At 32.5% G+C, this 12,251-nt stretch overlaps 1 long non-coding RNA gene and 1 pseudogene across 1 annotated transcript; both read left to right on the plus strand.

Annotated features, from left to right (window-relative positions):
- Positions 1-5,506: 5,506 nt before the first annotated feature.
- On the plus strand, positions 5,507-8,622 carry LOC114169555 (putative disease resistance RPP13-like protein 3; annotated as a pseudogene).
- A 1,366-nt stretch (positions 8,623-9,988) lies between these two features.
- LOC146881957 (uncharacterized) lies at positions 9,989-11,834 on the plus strand. The gene is made up of 3 exons (XR_014986277.1): positions 9,989-10,102; positions 10,213-10,285; positions 11,604-11,834. It is a non-coding gene; the product is annotated as an uncharacterized LOC146881957 (long non-coding RNA).
- Positions 11,835-12,251: the final 417 nt, after the last annotated feature.

The following is a 12,251-nucleotide window of genomic DNA, read 5'->3' on the forward strand; positions in this document are numbered from 1 at the left end:
GTATTAGAGTGGTACATTTGGTGAAAGTTATTAATAAGGGTAAAGCCCCAGTGAAACACACTATATTTGAATGTGGTGTTGAAGCAATTTCGTTTTCATTCAACACTGAGTCTTTGACTTAAATATATTAGTGATTCTATCACATCTAATAACGAGGAAATAAATTGAACACCGTTGTACTGTCAAATATAAACATTCTACGGCAAATGAGTAGAAGGTGCAGTACCCTGATAAATATTCCAAAGGAAAATGAGTGGAAGGTGCGATTATGCACTAAGGAGGAAGGTTCAGTTGAACCGGGTTCATGGTTGACGCAAAGTTAAGGAAAAAATAAAAATATGAAGGACGATGATACTACGACTTTTATTTTTTTACTCTTATCCTTTACTTTTGACTGTCTGATTGACGTAGTTTATTATGGATCATTGATTAATGTACCACTATCTCTCTTTTTTCTTTTAAAAATCAGTAATCCACACTAAATCACGTTAGAAAATAAATGATGAGAGTCAAAAAATAGGAGGGAAAGTATAATTTTTCTTATTACAATACCTAGATTTAAAAGGGAAGATTATACTTTGATTTCCGTCCTTTACTCTCTGACGTGACTTAGTGTGGGTAATTGATTCTTTAAAAAAAAGATAATGGTATATTAATCAATAACTCACACTAAACCAAACCACGTCAGAAAGTAAAGAATGAAAGTTAACAAATGAAAATCATGATACCATTGTCTATTTAAAAGAATGTTTGTGACTAAAGAGGATGAAAAAGAGTTGGCATGACATACAAATGGTAGAATGCGGCTAATATATGTTGGGAATAGTCTAAGTGTGAGTCAAAAAGTCTCACATTGGATATAATAGACAAAGTTAAACACTATATAAGAATAAAGACGTATAACACTATTGTCTTAAGATTTTGGGATTAAAGTGGTGTCAAATGTCTTATATGTGTAAGACTAATATCATATAACTATATGGAATCTCAATAACCATGACTATAACTATAATTCATATATGAAAAAATATAACCCAACAATATATCAAATATATCATGGGAGTCTCGTTTGTACAATTATTACTTATTCATCAACATAAGTAATTCATTTCAACATTTAGTTATATTTAATTTACTTTTCTTAGTATTAACATTAGCCAAATGATGTTTTAGATCTTTTAAGATAAATCACCGTTGTTCCATGACGTTTGCAAAAAATAAGAGAATAGTGGACAATTTATCTTCTTCAACATAAATATTATTGCTACATTTATTTTATTGTTAGATCATTTAGGTTAAATTAAATTATTATCATTTGAACATAAACAGTATATGAACATAATTTTTTTTTTCTTGATCACATATTTTGGATTTAAGTAAAAATGGACCTATTATTTTGAACCTTTACTTTTCGTTTAATAAATTTATTTTGACTTTATTAATTAACCAGAATTTAGTTTAAGATCATTCATACACTACGTTGTCGAACTCTTGAAGAACGAATTCAGTAAAAGCAAATAATTATTTCAATCATCATATGTACAAAGATTTTAATTTAATTTATCATTGACTATTGCATAAAATTAATACATTAAAAACGGAAAAATTTAGAAAAATTTAGTAAAAGAAACTGGGATTGAATTTCATCTATCTCTCTTGTCTGTAATCTGGATCGATATAATACATAACATATGAAAATACTAATATTGATACAACACTCAAAAATCATTTATATTGATCCCTCGCGTATAAAATTCATAAGATTAGCTCCTTGAATATTGATTCCTCACATATTCAACAAACTATCTAGCATTAAGGTCAAGTGTTATAAGCAATTGATATATTGAGATCTATTCCTAGCATCACAGTATATCAAGTATCATTGTTCAAATCAGATTTTCATAAATACTTTCCAGTCAGATCTAAAAATCAAAATCAAGACTTCTATTGATCAGATAGAATCAAACATTAAGAACAGAACAATAATACCAATATTGAGTAAAAACATAAATGCTATATATAAATATCACGAGATTACATCCAAGTTTGAGTATATTACATTCAATCCCAAGGAAAGAGATTAGCCACTCATGGTAGCCATCAAAATCCTAAGAGCTAAAGAAGAAGAAGAAGAAAATGAGGAACTGTGTTCTGCTTCGTGGTCGCAGCTCTCCAGATCTTCAGGTTTGAGTTTCTTCTCCAAAAACTCCCCCTGCACTTTCTGATTCAAGGAGTATTTATACTCCACGAAGGTCTTGCTAAAGCCACCTGAGTCTAGCTTAAGCGAGACGGAATACTTCAAACTAAAGAAAGAGTCTCGCTTGGGCGAGAAGTGTTGAAGAAAAGATTTCGCCTAGGCGAGCTAGAGTACTTCGAGCTGAAGAAACGGTCTCGCTTAGGTGAGATTGGCAGCATCAGTTCTCGTTTGGGCGAGAGTGGTGGCAAGAGATGATCTCCACTGCACAAGCTCTCGCTTAGGCGAGAATGGCGGCACTAGCCTTAGCTTGAGCGAGATTGTTTTGGTTTGAGCGACCTTGGCAAAATTTTTTCCCTATTTTCTCTGTTTCTTACTTTCTCCTTTGCTCCTCTTAAGTTCTTTCCTCTTTCTACTATACTTTACCTTAAATTTACACAAAACAAGGATCAAGTGACTTCTTTTCAACAAAAGCTTGGAAACATGTGACTAAAGTTCATTTTACTTAAATTAGGGAAATCAAAATCAAATGAACACAAGTTAAAAGCATATTTTTAACCTTTACTTTTCGTTTTATCAATTTAGTTTGACTTTATTAATTAACCAGAATTTAGTTTAAGATCATTTATACATCACGCCACTCCACAACAAATAATATCTCTTTTTACTGTAAAATTGATGAAGTATCAAAGAAAAACAAGTCACTTTATATATGTTATTTCATTTTTTCTTATTAAAAAAAGATTATTGTTGTTTCACGTAAACATAACCGGAGAATTCCAATGCTTCCTAATAATGTCATTATGATTATGATTCATGCAAGACTTCTCCTCAAATTTTGCCAACTTCATCCAAAGTTAACATTCAGAAAATATGATTTTTTAGTGACCTAATATTATTAAATAAACCTAGAAAAATTGGTAAAGGTTGGAGACAATTTTATATTAAAAATGGCTTGAAAAAGGAAGATATTATTGTCTTTGAAGTGGACAACAATTTCATACACGTAAATTTTGAAGTGTTTATTAGTGGATATTTTTGTCATTAACTTTGATTATATTTTGTCATCTAATTTTTTTATTTTCTATTGAACTTTGGTTATGTAGTGCTTTTAAAATAATTTTATTCCTCTATTAAATATGACAACATATATTAATTTTAATTATGATTATTATTATTCTTATAAAATTTATTCTCTGAATTAATATTAAATGTAGTTAAAAGAGTTATTAAATGTAATTATAAAAAAATACCAAGCGGCAGCTCTACATATATTTAAAGTCTACATAAGAAAAGGAGAGGTTGGAGTGTTGCATTTGCAATTTTAATTAGTTGGTCTTAATAATCAAATATGTGTGATAAAATACATCTTTTCATTTTAGAATTTTGTATCTTGGGAATTACAAGCAAGGTACATAAATAACCCTGTGGAAGAGGAAAAACAGAACATAACTAAGTCAATTACATAACTGTTACAACCAAATTTAGTTTCCAAGAAAAAATTAATATAATATGCTAACCAAATTTAATTTTCAAGGAAAATCTAATATGCTAATAATATGAACAGATAAATATATTGAATTGTACATCCAAACAATAATATACCGAATATATTAAATTATTCGACCAAACAAAATATAAATAAATTTTATTTTTAATTATGTTAATTATAGTACTTATAACATCTTTTATTAAATAAATATATTTTCTGTTTGATTATACTTTGAGAATTTCAATTAATAAACACATATATTACGAAAAAAAAAATTCAAGTTACAATAAAAATAATTAATTTCAACCAATTTTATATTAATAGCTATTATTTTATTTCACAATATAACTATAAATTTTATATTATTTGTTTGTGTCCGAACACAAACACTATCAATTAAATTCTTATAAAGAAATTAAAGTATAAAAATATAAATAAAAAATAAATTCTTACTTTCACTTACTTATTTTATTTTAATTATTCAATAAATATGAAAAAATAAATAGTATAACATTATCTCATAAATTATACATTAATTATTTTTGTTTACCTCTATTACAATTCATAATTTTTTTTCCAAAATTACTATTATAAAAAAATAATACTCAACAAATTAAAAAAAAGGATTTACTTTTATATTTCCAAATTATACTCAACACAATACTATATCTATTTTTTAAGCCAACAAATTCAAAAAGAAAATAAAATTACATTTATTTTTTTTTATTTTTCCAAATAACACCTAAAATAAAACTGAATACACAATAAAAAATCTAATTTTTTTTCAAATTAACCTCTAATTCAACCATTTTTTGAAAAAAACAAAAATAAAAAATAACACTTAAATCTCTTTTTTTTAATTTCAAAAATCCTAATTCATCAATTTTTTTAAAAATGAAAAAAAAATTAATACCTAGATAGAATTCGGTTCCTTCTAAACCGAATTCCAAAATCCAACTAAGATTGAAAAAAAAAATGTCCTACCACATGGAATTGGAGTTTTGAAGACCGAATTCTCACCTAAAAAAAGTATGCTATTGTGTAATTTTTACGGTGGTAATAAAAAAAAGCAAAATGTGCTGTATGTGTAAAAAAGTAAGTTGAAGGATTAAATTGCTGTATAACATGTGACCAGATATATTAACTACTCACAAAATGTGGAAAAATAAATCAATATCTTATATATATATTATTCCATCAAAAATGATATTTTGACAATTTTTTCTTACAACATGAGATGTCTTTTTAAGTGATTTTTAAATATTGAGAATTAAAAAAATGAAAAATGAAAAACCACTTAAAAAATGACATATAAAATTATAAGAAAAAGTTGTCAAAATTTAATAGTCAAAAAATATTTATCTTATTTTATTGCATCTAATAACACGACTGAACACGGTATCTTAAATATAAATATTCTAAGTCAAATGGGTAAAAAGTGTAGTGTGACTGAGCAATCTAAATGTCATACCGTGATAAATATTTCAATGAAAACGAGCGGAAGTTGCGATTATTATGAACTTACAGGGAAGTTTCGGTTGATTCCGGATTTGGATTATCTGTTCGTTTTTTTTCTGTATTGTTTCTTTGTTTTGTTATCAAAATGCTCGGTAGAAGATAACAATAAAAAAATCAATAAAAAATCTGGATTCATCGAACCTGTTCATGGATGACGCAAAGTCAATAGAAAAAGAGATCCTGAATTCTTTATAAATTTAATTACCTGTTAGTTTTAATAAGTTAATACAAGGATGGTTATGCAATATATTTAAGTGTGCCATTAAGCAATATGTAATTAAATATTGTATCGTGATAAATATTATAACTTTGAAAATGAACGGAACGTGCGATTATGCACTTAAGGGGAAGGTTAAGCTAAACCGCGTTCATGGACGCCAAAAGTATGGAAAAAATAAAACCTTAAGTATTGATCCCAAGTCTTTGTACATTCTTGATTGCAGACACTTTTCATATTATACATTTGGATATTCTTTTGTATGAGATTGCAAGCTACACTCTTTTGCTTTTTCTGGTGACTTAGTAAATCCCTGTTACTCTTCTTCCATCACCAACCACAAACACAGTATCCGAATCTACACCACGTTCCGGCTGGAATGATGGCGGAGAGTGTAGTTTCCTTTGTTTTGGATCGCTTATCTCAGCTTGTGGCACGCGAAGCTAACTTGCTTTATGGCGTGGAGGACAGGGTTCAATCCCTCCAGTACGAACTTCAAATGATGAAAGAGCTGCTCAGTAGCACAAGGAGCAAGAAGGGAATGGAACATACAGTGTTGAACCAAATCAGAGATGTGTCCCACTTAGCTGAGGATGTCATCGACACATTCGTAGCCAAAGTTTCCATTTACAAGAGAAGAACCATTCTGGGGAGGATGCTCCGTGGCTTTCACCAAGCAAGGTTGCTCCGCGACGTAGCCGAAAAAATAGACAAGATCAAAACCACTCTCAACGAAATACGCGACAACAAGGACAAATATGATGCTTTCAAAGAAACCAAGAATCGATCCGCCGCAGAAGAGGAGGAGGAGGAGAAAAGGGCGCAATCAGTGCAGAAGCTAAGAAGAAATGTGGAGGAGGAAGATGTGGTTGGCTTTGTCCAGGACTCCAAGGATGTCATCAACCGACTCCTGGAAGGTGGTTCAAACCGTAAAGTAGTCTCTATCGTTGGCATGGGGGGATTGGGGAAGACCACCCTTGCCCGAAAGGTCTATAACAGCACCCAGGTGAAGCAACACTTCATGTGTCACGCGTGGGTTTATGTGTCAAACGAGTGCAGAGTTAGGGAGCTTTTGCTTGACCTTCTTAAGCATTTGATGCCAGATTTTGAACAACAATGCAGAGGAAACAAGAAAGGTAAGAAAAACACTCTAGACATTAATAGCTTGAGTGAGGAGGAGCTGAAGAAACAGGTGTGGAACTGCTTGGAGAGAAAAAGGTATCTTGTGGTGGTAGATGACCTGTGGAAAAGGCAGGATTGGGAGGAGGTGCAAGATGCTTTTCCAGACAACAACAGAGGCAGCAGAATATTGATTACAAGTCGTTTGAAAGAGGTGGCTTGCATGCTACCCATGATGTTCCTCACTATCTTCAATTCCTCAATGAAAAAGAAAGTTGGGAGTTGTTTCGCAGGAAAGTGTTTAGGGCTGAAGATTACCCTTCTGATTTGGAGGCTCTGGGAAAGCAGATGGCTCAAAGTTGTCGTGGTTTACCGCTCTCTATCATTGTCTTAGCGGGGCTACTGGCCAACAAGGAAAAGTCACGTAGAGAATGGTCTAAAGTGATGGGTCATGTTAATTGGTATCTTAGTCAAGACGAGACCCAAGTGAAGGATATAGTTCTCAAACTCAGCTATGACAATTTACCAAGGAGACTAAAACCATGTTTTCTCTATCTTGGGTTATTCCCCGAAGACTTTGAAATACCTGTTACGCCGTTATTGCAAAAATGGGTTGCTGAGGGTTTTATACAAGATACAGGGAGCAGAGACCCAGATGACGTTGCAGAAGACTACCTGTACGAGCTCATTGATCGTAGTTTGGTCCAAGCAGCAAGAGTGGATACTAATGGAGATTTGATAGTGATTCGGGTTCATGATCTTCTTCGAGATCTTTGCATATTAGAGAGCAAGGAGGACAGAGTTTTTGAAGTTTTCACAGACCATAATATTCTAATTCCAACAAAACCTCGCAGACTATCTATTCACAGTAAGATGGATCACTACATTTCTTCAAGCAACAATGATCATTCATGTGTTCGTTCCCTGTTCTTCTTAGGCTCATATTACTATATTCGAAGTTGGGACTGGAAATGGCTTTTTGAAAGATTGAAATTGGTTCGTGTGTTGGAGTTTGGAGTAAACGGCTCTAATAAGATCCCTTCCGATATAGGGAACTTTATCCATTTAAGGTACCTTAGAATACAATCACACTATGTTCCATTTGTTCCAAATTCAATACTTAACCTTTGGAATTTACAAACCATAGACCTAGGTCCTTCGAGGCATATCGTTCCAATTTCTTTCCCTGCCCAAATATGGAAACTGAAACATTTAAGGCATTTGAATGCACCACGGGCTATTAAGCTGCGAGGCAGTTGTTCAGGATCAGATGAGAAGATGTGGAATCTTCAAACAGTTTTTACCCTGGTGCTCAATAGCCAAGCAACATCTCTGATAAAAAAAGGAACATTCCCCAATGTTAAGAAGCTAGGGTTGATAGTGACTTCTGAATGCGAAGGTGAATTACCCAAATTGTTGCAGAGGTTACAAGAATTAAGTTATTTGAACAAGTTACTGATTGTCCTCCGAGATAGAGATGATGCAGGTGTAGAGTACTCGAGCGATGAAAGTGTGAAAAGGAACAATGGTTTGAAGTCACAAGAACTGTTACGAAGCCTAGGACAATTGAATTGTCTAACTATCTTAACCATTGGGAATGCTTTTGACCTTCTAACCTGTGCGCTCGCATTCCCTCCAAACGTTACAGAGTTAACATTGTCAGAGATTAAGTGCATCAATGATGAGGGGATGAATGGTTTAGGAAATCACACCAAACTCAAAATTTTGAGACTTTTGGGCTATCCAACTTCGTCTGGGGATTCCTTTGTCCTTAATTGTGGAAGAGATAGCTTTCCACAATTGGAAGTGGTTGAAATGGAAATTTTAAAAGTTACAGAGTGGAAGTTAGAGAATGGTGCAATGTGGAGGCTGCAGAATGTGGTGATCAACTATTGTAAAAGGTTAGACGATCTCCCAAATGAATTGTGGTCTTTGAGTGGCTTGAGAAAAGTTGAGGTGAAGAAACCCTCTGTACAAATGGCTCGCATGCTAGGAAATTTAGAAATAAACAGTGGGTGCCAACTCGTAATAGAAAATTAGGACGTGAATGTGTATTCCAATAGTGAATAATAGTTGTACAGAGTGAATAATAAAATAATTACATTAATTTAATAATAATTAAATTTAAATTAATGGTTATTTGGATTGTAAAAGTTATAAGATAGTTATTTTAGTTTTAAAAAATAGTTATTTAAAAGATAAATTTAGAATATAAATATTTAAAGATAAAATTGATAAAATAATTATTTTAATTTTAAAAAATATTACATAAAATTAAAAAAAAAAAGTTAATTTCCATTACTACAAGAGCGAATAGTTTATTTTAAATTTGTTTGAGAATATTTTACAATATTTTGTCATGTAAATAATAGAATACCCAACATGAAAATAAAAATAAAAATAAAATTATTGATCTATAAATAATAATTATAAAAGTTTAAGATTAATTAAATATTACTATAACAACTTTTCAAGATATATCCACATTAACATATCTATTTCAATAGTTTTATATTTTTACTTTTTAATTTCTATCATAAAAATTGAAGATGGACTAAAAGTTTTATAATATATAAAAATGAGTAAAATAATCGTATATACATTTTGCCTCACTCAACAACAAAGAATATTTCACTTTATTGTAAAATTGAATTGACTAAATATATTAAAGCAAAACAAGTCACTTTATATATATTTATTCACATTTTTTTATTACCAACAAAATTTATTGTTGCTTTATTACTACTTAACCATAGAATTCCAATGTTTGGTAACAATGATATGCACCTTCAAACTTCATTCAGAGTCAAGGTTTATAAGATGTGATTCTTTAAAGACTTAAAATTAGAGTCAACTATAAAAATTTTATTATCAAATAAACCTAGAAGTTCACAGAGATTGGTAAAAATTGAAAGCAATTTTGTACTAAAAATGTCTTAAAAGAAGAAAATATTGTTCTCATTGAAGTAGACAATGATTTTATACATCCAAATATTAAAGTTTTATTCATGTGTTTTTTTGTTATTAACTCTGACAATATTTTTATTTTCCATTGAACTTTGACTATTTAGGGCTCTCTAAATAGATGTATTCCTCTATTGAATATGACAACATATAATAATTTTAATTATGATTATTATTCTTATCAAATTTATTATCTGAATTAGCATTAAACGTAATTAAAAAAGTAATTAAATGTAATTAATAAGTTTTCTATTTTATTTGTTCGTATGAGATATTAGTAACGAGAAATTGTTAGATATATATATTTCGTCAATTTGATGCAAGCAGCAGCCCTAAATATTGACAACCAAACATGTAAAGAAGATTTGAAGGAATTTGTAAGGCCATTCAAAATGTTTCATTTCTTCTGACCCAAAATGTAAGGGGTTGTCCTTGCGAGTGAGCCTAAGAGCTGGCCCAGTAGATAAAAACCACCATTTGTTGCCTTAAGTCTCACTTTTCATTCTTTTTCAGAAAACTTAAGGCTGCAGCCGTCAACTCCTTTGCTAGGGTTTCTGCCTCCGTTGTTATGTTGAGCCAGGAAGTTGCGTTACTCCATGTAAGTGACCTTCGAGTTCATGCTAGTTCCCTTTTTATAATCTTTTCGTAATCTGCAGTAAGAGCCTTGGTTAACCCCATTTTTATGGTTTTGTTCCACTCTCGTCTCAGCCCTGTAATTCATCCTTAGAGCTGTCGTGCTCGTGGTTGTGCAGTCGGGGTCTTCGCTAAGTTCTTTTTCCAGGTACGGGGAAGTTAGAGTCTGAGTCCTGATTATTTTATGGCTGGGTTAGAGTTTGTTAGACGATGTATGCACTATATGATTGTGTTGAATGCGTGAACTGCCATGTACTGTCTTTTGGGTGCGAACAGGTGACTCTTACAGGAGAAGAGTGGCGAGACCTATTAATCTCGCCCAAGCGAGCCGGTCTCGCCTAGGCGAGATGAACAGGGAACTCGCCCAGGACTTTTGCGCGAAAGGTCGCCCAAGCGACCAGCTCGACTTTTTGAGCGAGCGAGCATCTTGCCCAGGCAAGAGGGGTCTTGCCTAAGCGAGATCCCGCGTGTGCTCTTGCTTCCTTTTTCGAGCCCTCGCCTAGGCGAAGGGGGCTCGCCTGAGCGAGACCCTTCAGCCTGAGCGATGTGCTGGGCGAGACAGTGCTGTGTTTGGGTGCTTGTTTATTCTTGGATGATTGATATTGGTTTGGGTATGAATTGTATGATGAGAAACATGTATATAATGGAGTATTATGCATGCTTGGCATGAATCATGAATTGTAGATGATGGGTCTGGTATGAAAGTTGGCATGTGAACTAAGTGAGTTAGTTATTGTTAAAGTGGCATGAAAATGAGATGAGTTGAGATCCTATGAGCATGAATGGTTTATGATGAGTTGGAATGGGTTGGGCCTGGAAAATGAAAGGCATTGGCTTTAAAGGTTGGTACGAATTATGTATATCTATGCATGGTGAATATTCTTTGGCTGTGTGAATATGGTTGATCTGTGTCAATGCATAATTCCTTGGAGTCTTTAGGTGATTCCATGGCCCTTGTTAGTGGGTCGGGACGTAATTCCATGACCCCTGTTAGTGGGTGTCCATGGTGGTGCCCCATCTGTATAACTAGGTAAGGATTCAAGGTAAGGTTGCATCCTGATACTCTAAGGAGTCAGTTAGTCTCACCTAGAGCGGACTGACACTTGTGGTAAGAGTAGCAGGAGGCTTGAAATTCATTAAGGGCTAACCTTGTAGTGAGGGAAAATCGATTCATTGTAACACTTGTAACACATTGCTCGGGGATGAGCAGAGGTATCCACCACAAGTGCAAGTATCCGCTGAATTCGACCAGGTTATACGTATCCGGATGAGTCGAGTCGAGTCGTAGTGTACTGATTGAAAGGTCATAACATGCTTGGTTGTTGTATGGATATTGGATGATGAAAATATATTTGACTGTATGATGAAAATGTTGTTTGGCTCTAGCTGACCCTGTTTGTTGTATAATTGTCTTGTATGTGGTTCTTCTTTCTTGCGATGATCATCAATTTGATTAATGGGAGCAGATGGGCGAGGTTCTCGTGATCAGCAAGGGAATGACGATTTCGCTGCTTAGTCATCTGGGCTGGATTTTATTCTCTTCAGGATTTCCTTAGGGCTATGGCCCATGTATTGTTTCATGCCTTCTGGATCTACTCTCTGTTGTTAGACTTTTATTTAGTTTTCCTTTGGCATCGTGGTGTGCCCGGTTTGTAGGGGTGGTGTTAAGAACCCCAGGACTATGCTAAATTATTATCTCTGTGTGACGTTTCTTTTAATTTTTGCGTATTAAATTAAATGGGGCGTTACAGAATTGACAACCAGAAATAGTTTAGATATGAGTATATAAATGGAATTGTTTTAAAGAATGGCAGTTATATATATATATATATATATATATATATATATATATATATATATATATATATATATATATATATATATATATATATATAAAATCATACAAATTTTGTAAGAAAAAATGAACAAAAATAATTCATTAAATTAATGTGTATTTGTTTTTCGTTCAAACCTTTTAATGAATTCAGTTTAACCTCACGAATTAAGCAAAATAAATTAATTGACATATATATATATATATATATATATATTAACCGTTGTTTCATTTAAATTTAAATTTTTTATTTTCACTGACTCAATTACTATATGATATT

The sequence above is a fragment of the Vigna unguiculata genome, chromosome 11 (assembly GCF_037176805.1).
Source record: "Vigna unguiculata cultivar grain cowpea cultivar isolate G323 ecotype 2 chromosome 11, ASM3717680v1, whole genome shotgun sequence".
NCBI lineage: Eukaryota > Viridiplantae > Streptophyta > Magnoliopsida > Fabales > Fabaceae > Vigna > Vigna unguiculata.